We start from the raw sequence: 12,494 nt of genomic DNA, 5'->3' as shown, positions 1-12,494 counted from the left end.
AATATCTTTCAAAACTGTACAATATGCAAATAGTTCAAGTTTATACCTTTCTAATGACTACTCGCACGCATTCATACGATTTGTCTACAATTTATGGCGATTTTTATAAAACTGCCTGTCATTTCAGAAGTGATTTCGGACCAGTCTGTGAAGATGTTCATTTTCACACTAGTTTGAGACCACTAAACATCATAATAAAAATTAGGAACAAAGTATACTCATTTTATAAACTCTCAGACATGACGGATTCAGTTTTTGACTTACGATGATTTTTCTATGAGTTTTCTAAAAACAGGGACAGTAAAGGGTAAAACTGTCAAAAGTGGTTTATAGATTTATTAACACCTTCTAACATTTTTGAGCAATGTTTATACATTGAGGAAGTTAAAACACAATCATTTAAATATGTTTAATTACCATTTTTACAAAAGTGATAAGTACAAAAAGGTCTTTAGTATCAAACTTAAGGATTATTTCATGCAAAGTTTCTAATAAAAACGTAAGAATATGAACAACAATTACGCAACATACCAAATCATCTTTTAAAACTTATACATATATATAACCATATACATATATAGGGTTTGTTTACAAACTTGTCTTCTACATCAAAAATTTCACTTTACTCGTTTTATCAAATGAATCACTTGTGATTTATTACTACTATGTGAAAACTCTTTTCATACTTTGCATGCACTAGATTTATACAAAGTATTTAGAAATTCCAAAGTATCCTTCGTTGTTAAACCGTTTTATACATTCTAAAAACTTATGATTTTGCTTTGTCAAACATTGTGAAAAAGGATAAACTTTTCATACAAAAACTATCACTTTAATACAGGCTTAGTTGAGAATCCATGAGACGTGTATATCTTCAAACGTTACTTTTCTTTATTAGAAAGTAATGCTGCAAGTCATGTTTATAACCAGAGTCTCCCGTTCGGAGAACGTGTCAAATGTGTATAGATCTATACGGGAAGTCATGATCCCGCGCCCTGACTATTAGCTACAGTCCGTCCTTTGGGGTGACAGTTTGTCATAACGCTATGACGCCTGAAGAACGTCGCTACAGGCATATTATGTTTAGTATGGTTATAAAACTCACTGGATATACAATTAATACGGTATTATGCTTTTATGAACGAGTGGCTATTAAAACTATGCTACAACTTTTAAGCATGTCGGTTGCTTGCGATTTTCGGTCTTAGAGACTGCTAGTTATGTTAGGAAAATAAGGGTTTTTCCTGGATACAAACCAAACAACTAATAGGAAAATAAGGAATTTTCCTGGTGCAATTACTTACAACTTATAACACGAACATTCAAATGCATTTCATACTTTTATAAGAAAATAAGGGTTTTTCTTGGAAAACACAATAGTTCGTATCTCCACCATTAGGGAAAATATGGAATTTTCTGGATCTAATAAATTCATTGTCAACACAACGAATCATAACTCTTTACATTTGAAATACTGTGTTTTCTGGAAAACATACACGAACTTTCGAATGGCGTACATTTTCTCAAAACACTACTTATGAACTCACCAACTTAATTGTTGACACTTTTTCTTTGAAATAACTTGTATTCTCAGGGAACCGCTAAGCAGGTTTGGAGATCAACTTTTGGGGATTAACGTGCTGACGTTAATTACTTCTTTTGAAAGATGTTCATGTATTTATCTTTTGATCAAGTAACGAATACAATTATGTAAACATTTTGAAAAACTTAATATATATGGTGGTGTGTACTTTCCTTTCTATGAACTGTTATGATACTGAATATGACGTCCTCCGCCCCCGAATGTTTCCACAGTTCTGGTTTGGGGGTGTGACATTATGTGCCTTGAAGGTCATAGGTTAATCATAAGTGATTCTACTCATTTTTACAAGCCAAGGGGTGAATTTAGGGCACCATTTAACCCATTTATAGGAGTTTACGGCCCAGGAACCCATTCTTGGGGGGTTTATGGCCGTGAACTCCTTATGGAGTGGTTTTTATTAAGTTTAAGGTCCCTAACTTGTTTGTGGTTGCTTCTAGACTTTATTCTAAGGCTTATGAGGTGTGTAAATGGCATTTTAATACCTAAAACGGAGTTTACTACCCATGCAAGGGTGTTTACGGACCAAGCATGTTCTTGGGCAGTAAACTCATGTTTACTCCCCAAATGTTGAGTTTAAGGTGTTCTAAGTCCAATCCAATAAGTCCTTAAGCCATATCTAAGCTCCAATGGTGGTTTGGAAGGTTTTAAGGCTCAAAAAACCCCTTTATATGTGTTCACGGCCCAAGAGTGTTCCAGGGCTGTAAACACATGTTTATGGTCCTATTCCATGATTTGAACATGAAAATGAAGGCTAAGGATGTTATACTAAAAGCTAGGATAGTTACCTTCGTGATTTAAAGCTTGAAATGAGTGATTTTTGGACCTAGATCTTGGATTGAGGAGAGAGGTTAGAGAGAGAGTGAAAAGGGTTCAAATGAGGCTTAAACTACTTTAAATATGGTTTGGATTTGAGATACAGGAGAATTCTACCCGATACTGATGTTAACCGAGGCTTTTGGTTGCACCCGATTAAGTTGTCGTCACCCGATATGGTCGAAACTAAAAAATTTCTAATTACTAGTTTGAGATGTTTTCATGTGTTTCTAACATGTTTGGATACTTACAAGGTAAAAATAAAAGTCTTAACTTAATTGACCTAATCAAAAAAACAAAATCGGAATAATTCGCTTAAGACGAGTTTTACGGACGGAACGGGTTGTGGCGATGGAACAACTTTGGGTTGTCACAATATGTATTCGACCCGAGAGTAGCATGGTCCATTTAGGTTGCATATCATCAGGACAATTTGTTAGGACGGTCTTTTGAGAGAAGGTTAATTATGGTTTATTAATATAATATAAGTTATAATATATTAATATGAAATCATATGTTTTAATTAGTGTTGATCAAAAATTAATTTGGAATTAATTTAGTGGTCAAAAGAGACTAATTAAATCTATGGGGACTAATTTTGGTAATTAGTTATATTTATATGTGTTGGGCTTATGATCCATGTTGGACCAAGTTTATGTATGGATACATAAACAATTGGGCTACATGGACCATGGATCATAACACCCATGGGTATGGATTTGGGTTATACCCATGACTCTTGGAATCTAACATATAAATGTGCTACTTCATGACTAAAACGTGTACACTTCCTTTCTTGGTGAAATATGGGTGTTTTTGGTGCATGGAATTCTCTCTCAAGTCCTACCTTTGTCCATGATGTGTTGTGACTTCATTTGAGGCTTCCACACTATTGGGGCTAAGCTCTTTAAGGCCAAATACACCAAGACTTCAAGCTCCATCAAAAGGTATGTTATGCTAACTAGTATATTGTTTTTTATGTTAAATGCATGCTAGTTGTAAGATTAATACCTTGGAAACCATTTGCATGTATAATTAGTGAAAACATAGATCCAAGGTATTTAGGATTGTATGTGCACCATAGGATGTTGTAGTATACCGAAACCCAACAGTGGTATCAGAGCCATGGGTTGTTTTCAATTATACTTGATGCAAATAGCTGGAAAAAAATCAAATTTTTTGTTGTCTGAACTGCAGACTCGACGAGTCCATTGATGGACTCGACGAGTCCATTGATGAACTCGACGAGTCCATTAACAAATTCATCCAACTCGTCGAGTTGGTTCATGCACTCGACGAGTTGGACCCCCTGACAACATATCTTCGAGTTTTTTTTGGCCTGTTTTGGATTAGAATTGTTACCACAAAGTGTTTTTGTTCATAAAATTTGTTTTTTTGATACTGTGGTAATGTTTATTCTCATCCAAATAAATGATAATAATCAAAGTTTCAAGTTTTATACATGTTTATATGATGCCTGAAAAATGTTGATTATGAATGTTCATATTTATGAGTTTGTTTAGATTAATAGAAAAAATTATGAGATAGTTGTTTTCAATCCAAATTAATCTAGAAGTTGGTAATAATATGTGATTTTGTAACTTGTCCTCAAGTTACTAGAAAAGTCACATTTTTGAATTTTATAACTCATAAAATTTCCGTAAGTTATGAAAAAATGAAGAGTAACATTTTTTTAAATGCTTTTAAAGTCTTCCATAACTTGTCTACAAGTTATGGAACTTGAAGAGTTTTTCCATTAAACCACTTTAAAACTCATAAGTTACGGAAACCATAAGTTTTTGAATTGTTCAAAACTTATCCTCAAGTTTTGGAATTTGTAAAGTCACCCCCCATATACACTTTAGTTCCAAACTCTAGAGTTTTAAAAGTTAAAGTTCAATCTTTATAGACTTCATTAAATTAATTAAAGTGTTTAATTAAAAGAGTTAATAATTCCATAAAGACATGATTTAAGTTTAATTAAATTAAGAGTATAGTTTAATTAATAAATTAAACCACCAAGTATTTTAAATGTTTAAAATACACCCATATGCTATTATAATATTAAAAGTTAATGATTATATATACGTATAAGAGTAAAGTCAATCTTACCGTTAGTAGGTTTCATTCACAAAGTCGGTCTATAAGGGGGGTATAAGGTTACTACCTATAAAATGTCAGTTTAATGGGTGTTCACTCTCAACCACCGCATCCTTAACTGGTGGAGGGTCGTTAGCTAAACGGGTAGGACAAGGACTATAATTCTCCCTTCATTAAAAGTACAATGATAAATACTAAGTAACTAAAAACTTATTAAATACCCAATCTTAGTTACTTAGGAAAATGCGATTTTGGTGCTAACCCATGAAAATCACACTTTGTACCTTACCTAGTCGTTGGTGGAGGGTGTGTGGGTAACCGGCACACTAAATTGGACTATGAATGATAACAAAGGGTGACTTAATGTTTATCATAGATCGGTGGAGCGCGTCTGGGTAACCAGCGCATCGATTAGGTGATAATATTAAGGGTACCAAGTGAGTTTGCATGGTTATTCACACCTTGTTTTGTAATCCTCGACATCCCAGTCACAAAATTTGAGAGGGCACACTAGAGATTGAAACATGCCATTGAAAATTTTAATGAATCTCAAAAGATCTAGGAGTTTCAGATCCAATTAAAACCTAATAAATTATTTCGTTTTTCATGGTGGAAGTTAGTGAATCGTCATTCGCCTACCTTCAAATATCTTATAGCTTGGGTTACGGCATCCCTCTTCCAAGTTATAAAATATTGTGTTGGGTCCTAGCCTTAATATTTCATATTGGGTGTTATATTAAGGACTTAAAAATCAACTAACTTGAATATCTCCCATTATAGATGTCTAGTTTAGACATCTATGATCTACCCAAATCTCTTGGAATTTAACTTCCGTCACCCCTCCAATTATACTCCTAACCCACAAGTTCAAGGTCACTTAAGCCCTATTGGAAAGCAAGGTCTATGTGTGATCACATCTTGGAGATGAAGTCATATATTGACAAGTTGGGAGAGTTGGGTGTCAAAGTCTTAAGAAAGTTGGATGTTCAATCACTTTCTAAGTTACACAGTGAGTTCCTTTGGGACTACTATGAAACAGACTATGACATGACCTTTTATGACTTTATCTATTTGCTTGGTGCTGATGAATCAGAGAGATTTGAGGACTAGTAAAGAAAATTTGATTAGAACATCAACTTCCTAAACCTTGTATTTCCAAAGGAAGTGGCATTGGTTGCGAAGCTGCCTAATTTACTTGAACAAACATAAGGTTGGTAAAGTCAAAGAGTTTGACTCTACTTCAGGTAAAGTGCATTATCTAATTCTATTAAGTTCCTATTTGAGATTCTTATACATCATGTGACCAGATCACATTTTGATGTTTTGTAGAATCGAAGAGAGGAAGCTTAAAGGAAGTATATGTTGATTTTGATCGCGAAGATGGATTTCCATCGCATGGTTCGGTGATCAGAATTGTGAGTTGTTGCTTAAGAGTTATGATATATTGCTTAGGAATAGATAACAAATTTTTTTTCATATGCATTTGCATTGTAAGGATAAGTTTTTCCGCAAGTTTTAAATAAAGGATAAGGTTTTATTTTATTTATTTTAAATATCCTTACAGTGGCATTTGTGAAAAATGGTTGTTTATATGATTCCATTGATAGCAATATTGGAAAATGGATTTGATTCTTTCAGTTGTGGTAGTGTCATAATTTACCAAATAACGAAAGATTCTCATCACCCAAGGTTTCAATTAGATAGAAACTTGGAATCATGCAAGTTTTATAGCATGATGGATGCGAACTTTCAAACATTGGGAAAATTAAGACTAACTACTTGTTCACATGGATGTGTGAGTCATGTAAAGGACTAAGGGATCGAGTACACATTCTTGTGCACTGGTTGGGTCCACCACAAAAGATCGATAAGACTATTCGTCATGATTTACTAAAGTTTAGTAAATATGGTTATACTTACAAGTTTAAGTATAATTCTGAAACATTGGAAAATATTCGATGTATGGCAGAATGAATGAGAAGAATCAAATTAGGCAGAAAGATAAAAGTTTCTCAAATTTGAAAAGATGGGAAAGTACTTTAGTATCATGTTTTATGATAATCTTAATGATTAAGATACCATATCACAATTGATCCTCTAAAGACATCTTATTGCATTGTTATGGCCGAGAAGAGGAGACATTAATTGTTGGAATGGTTAAATCAAGAAGACAAGTCATACTTCGTTCCAAAAACAAAGTCTTAAAGTCATATCTAAGACTAGAACTTGAGTGAAATGTCTTAAAAAAGGTTTATTAACACTAGTCAAATGTAAGAGTAAAATGTTTTCTACTCTTGTACATTTTAAATTGGTAAGTTGTGATGTTTTGGATAAAACAGAGAACAACTTAGGCCAATTTCCTGAAGTGTTAGTCTTGATAAGAATCCACACTTTCCCTTGAATATTTGTTTTGTCAAGCAATGGTTCTTGACAAGAGAGTCTTATATGTCTATAGGAAAGTGGGAGTCTTAAAGGTCTTGAAAGTTTCAAGAACTAATCAAGGATGAAAACTACAGTTCTTCACGAGCACATGACTTGAGGTTTATAACCTATCGTGTTGACATTTGTGTGCCCATTCCAGTTAAAGTTGGCTTTGCATAGGAGTTCTAAAAGTTCTCAATTGATTGCATAACTACTTGGAAGCAATGGTAGGGCCTTGGGCTGCCAGGAGGCAAGAAGTTAAGACTGCACAAGTTCAATCCACATGAATTTGGAAGTGTAACTAACCTTGTCTTGTGATTATGGTTTTGACAAAATTCATATGGATAGGAACTCATACACCATAAAATCTAAGTTTCATAAGGTTTCTATCCAATTCATGAAAATGATGGTGAGGAAACGCTTTCACTAAGTAGTTTTTTAGTAGATAGCAATTATGACATTTGCATTCTCAAAGTCGTTAGTGGAGCGTGTGTGGGTAACCGGCACACTAACATAGACTTGTGACAAATGGCAAAAGTCTAAACAATTGAGACTATGATTACGGCATCCCTTTTCATAGTTCTAAAATTTTTTTAGATATATATATGTGAGCTATCTAAGGAAAGGTGTATGATTTTGATAAAGTTTTATCAAAGCATCTAATATCAGAAATCTAAACTTTGGTAAGAGAGTCAATAATGTATTGATTTCTAGAAGTCCAACTAATTTTTGGATACATATAAAAGCTAGTGGGAGCATAAGTGTTATGCTAATAATTATCATGTTAGTGGGAGCATGATTATTATGTTAAGTGTTAATTATAGAAAACAAAAGGTTTCAATTTGTGAAGTTGCAGGGATTGAAAAGTTGTTTTTCTATAATTAAGGGAGAGAATATTATACTTCATTTCAATTCTAAAAGCTTAGATTGAGATTTTGATCATCTTTAGTCTATATATATATATATATATATATATATATATATATACATATATATATATATATATGAATTTTTTTGTTGGAATTGTTCAACATAAGGAATATTGCGTTTTTAAAATTCGATTATGATTACGGCATCCCTCTTCATAGTCAGATTTTGAAAACATGGAAAATAAATAAAAAAATATTGTAGCAAAAGATTGGTCTAGTATCATGTCTATATGTGAGACATCATGAATCGTGTCCCATATGCTTCGGATATAGGATCGATTGCATGTGCCGTAATATTCATATTTTCTAAATTTTCCAAATGCTCAGGGCATGAAGAAGGGAAAAGTCTAGAATTGGATATGACTAAAATGATTAAGCAATTGTCGAGGACAATTTGAGGTTTACCAAAGATTGGTTGCTGATGGACAGTTGGAAGTATAAGAGTTAATTTTGGAAGGACCATATTGACATATTCTGAAAAGAGGTAACTCTTGTTCAGATGTGATAGTCAAAATGGGAATCTGGAAAGGTTTCCTAGGTGGAAGTTGTTCTTTCAAATCTGTGTAAGATTAGAAAGCATAATGCAAGAAGGATGTTCAAAGTAATGTACTTTGAATTTTAGACTTCATTTCCATGGAATTGATCTCCATTAGAATACTCTGTAATGTATGTTGACAAGTCTTTGTGACTTTGTGCATAGTCATTACAAGAGGATCAATGCATATAAGTTTAAAATCTAATAGATTTTGTTAAATGGTAAGAATTTGGAATTCTTACATTTACAATAAAGATTTGGGATTGTGAAATGAGCATATTGGAATCATGTTCAATTGATCTATTTCACAAAGTAAAGATCATAGATAAACATAGTGTGCATAATTGTTGTATGGCATGACTAGTGTTTAGAAAACATAGTTTACATTCTTGGAGCATGGGACAACTATTGTTTTAATTCAAGTATAAAGTTGATTATTTGAAACATTATACAATGAATAATGAGTAATCAATATGGTGTTTAAATAAAAGGTGTTTTATTTACTCTCAAAGGTGCTTGGGACCATAGAGGATTAGTATTATTCTCGTGTTTCACTTTGCGTGTTTTGACTTCCAGAATAACTAGGTTAGTCTTTCCGAATGACTAAGTTATTCAAACCATCCACAGTTGATAATACATTGGAAGTAGGTATTAAGGCATGACTGTCATGAATCAGGTTTGTAGATGTCCAAGGTAGTGGACATAGTAAGAGTTACTACAACATTCATGAGTGCTCCTGGAATAGGGATTCGAGTATTGAATTCAACCCACACTCATTTGAATCACTTCATGGATTTTATCAAGAGTGATCATGAGACGATAATATCTTATATTCTTCAAACCTAGATATATGAGTTGTTGCTATGAGTTGGTTGTACATTGATTGCAAGAAAATGCATTCGGTAACTCGATGTTATAAAACGTTCCTTTGTGTATGATTCGACAAGTAGTAAAACAAGCCATATGAGTCAAAGTTTATCCATTCCTTTTACCTTCGGGATAAAAGCAATATCTTTAGTCCCCTCGATGATTTGGTGATGAAAAACGTAAGTGCTCGGCCGGGCCTGGACTAATTTGATTTGTTCAATTAGTCAGTCGTCATAAATCGGAAATCAGGAAATAACAAATGGATAGAGAGAATGATTGTAATCCATGTCTCAGTCAATATGATATCTAGAATGGATGAATATATGATCCCTTATCTAATGGACATGTCATTGATTTTTTCAGAGTTTGACAACGACTTTTAAGAGCTACGATTGCTAGTCGGGATCTTGGAGTCATACTTGAATAATAGTTTTAGACTTATCTAAGTGGGAGAATGTTGGATTAGGTGTCCAAGCCCATAACTATTATTGGTATGTATTCGAACCGAGAGTAGCATGGTCCATTTGGGTTGTATATCATTAGGATAATTTGTTAGGATGGTCTTTTGAGAGAAGGTTAATTATGGTTTATTAATATATTATAAGTTATAATATACTAATATGAAATCATATGTTTTAATTAGTGTTGAGCAAGAATTAATTTGGAATTAATTTAGTAGTCAAAAGAGACTAATTAAATCTATGGGGACTAATTATGGTCAGTAGTTATATTTATATGTGTTGGGCTTATGATCCATCTTGGACCAAGTTTATGTGGATACATAAAGAGTTGGGCCACATGGACCATGGTTCATAACACCCATGGGTACGGATTTGGCTTATACCCATGACCCTTGGAATCTAACATATAAATGTGCTACTTCATGACTAAAACGTGTACACTTCTTTTCTTGGTGAAATATGGAGGTTTTTGGTGCATGGAATTCTCTCTCAAGTCCTACCTTTGTCCATGATGTGTTGTGACTTCATTTGAGGCTTCCACACTATGGGGGCTAAGCTCTTTAAGGCCAAATACACCAATACTTCAAGCTCCGTTTATGTTATGCTAACTAGTATATTGTTTTTTTATGTTAAATGCATGCTAGTTGTAAGATTAATATCTTGGAAACCATTTGCATGTATAATTAGTGAAAACATAGATCCCAGGTATTTAGGGTTGAATGTGCACCATAGGTTGTTGTAGTATACCAAAACACAACATAAACATGAACCAAGCTTCAATACTAGATCAGTTATACATCCAGAAATATGTTTCAAATCGAAACTTCCTCGTGAAAGCTCTAAACCTAATACAATATGATTCATTCACTCAACTTTGTGTTTTATCCCTAAATTCTCGGTTCAAACCTCCCAATGGACTAGGACTCTCTTATTTGGCCTAATAGGTCAGTAACCTCTCAAATTGGTTCTATTGGGCCAAGAATCCACATTTGGGCCCTAGTAGGACCTAAATTCACTAAGTAATAGTATTTTGGGCCATAAGACCCTTCGTGGGCCTTATTGGGCCTATAACATCTCAATTCGTTTCTATGGGCCCAAAACCCATTTATTTAGGCTGAGAACCCTCTAATGGGCTGACAACTCATTCCTTTACCCTTTTAGACCGAAAACACGTATTGGGCCTCCTTGAAGGGCTATTGTGTTCTCGGTTACACTCCAACCTTAAGCCCAAAATATTATTTCTTTCCTCATTTTCTTATTCTCGGACATATATATATATATATATATATATATATATATATATATATATATATATATATATATATATATATATATATATATATATATAAGCAAAATGGGGCATTGTCTACACCTCACTAATGCATGATGGTAATCCATGCAAATTAGCCAACATACTTCTAAGATTAATATGCTAAACAACGATGTAATGACCACATTTAATCTCTCCCTTCTCCCCTTTAAATCGGTCCAAGACCCCCATCTCCCTCACCCCTCACTTCAAATTCATTCAAACTCTCTCATATCTCCTTTTTAAGCTCAAGGAAATTCCCTCATCCCCTTTGTAATTTTCGTGAGTTTGATGTCTTTTCAAGAGGTTTTCCTCAAGTTTCATCCTATTTGTAAGTTGTTCTCATACACAAAGTATTACTCTCCATTTTATGCTAAGATTATCCCTCACAAACAATTTATTTTCGAGTTCATGCACCTTGAACTTTCTAAGTTCAAAAGCTCTTCCCTAAGGAGCATTCAAGGGAATACAAGCTTGTTTTGTATTAATCTTAGTATTTGCGCATTTATGTGTATATGTTTTCTTGAATTGTTGGGTGATATGTTATGAAACCATGTCAAATACTCTTAAACTCGAAATATCTTCCAAGTTTTTAGAGATTTTAGTAAACAAGTTAATTAATGTAACTTTCTATGATGTTGGAAAAGATCAAAACATGTTAAAAGTTACTCAAAAACTAAACATAGTGTAGAAAGGGGCCATATTTGACAAATAAGGATAAAATTGGGCTTCTATGGGATACTCACGGTGTTATGGACCAAAAGTGGAATTTTTCATAAAAATGGGCCTTATTTGACAACTCACGGTTTATGGGCTAAAAATGTTACTTCTAACATAAATGGGCCATTATTATCATTTTCAGCTATATTAGGCCAAAAATGTCATTTTTAACATAAATGGGCCATTATTGTCATTTTCGGCTATATTGGGCCGAAAATGTCATTTTTAACATAAATAGGCCATTATTATCATGTTCGGTTATTTTGGGCCAAAAATGTCATATTTAACATAATTGGGCGTTTATTGTCATTATCAATTTTATTGGGTCAAAAGAGTTATTCTTGATAAAAGTGGGCCTGTTATGTTATTTTTGGAAATTTTGGGCTTAAATGGTTATTTTGATTCAAATGGACCTTTTACGATAATTCGTTATTTAAATTGGGCTTTATGTGCCAATTTCATTTAAATTGAGCCTTTTGTGTTAAACCTTATGTTTGTCAGGTCGTTAGTGAAAATTCTAATACACTCGAAATTTTCACGATACTTTGGGATAATGACAAATTTTCCATGATAACATCAAATATTTTGACATTTTCGATAAAAACAATTATATTTTCATCGCCAATGGTTGTAGTCAAAATGCACACTGGAAACTTTATTTATAGCGTTAAATAATTGGATACTCTATTCACGTAAATTTGGTTAAGGCTCTTGTGAGACACTCCTTCACTCGTAC

The sequence above is a fragment of the Lactuca saligna genome, chromosome 4 (assembly GCF_052625555.1).
Source record: "Lactuca saligna cultivar CGN05327 chromosome 4, ASM5262555v1, whole genome shotgun sequence".
NCBI classification, from domain to species: Eukaryota; Viridiplantae; Streptophyta; class Magnoliopsida; order Asterales; family Asteraceae; genus Lactuca; species Lactuca saligna.
The sequence above is the reverse complement of the archived record's forward strand: the minus strand, read 5'-3'. Positions refer to the sequence as shown.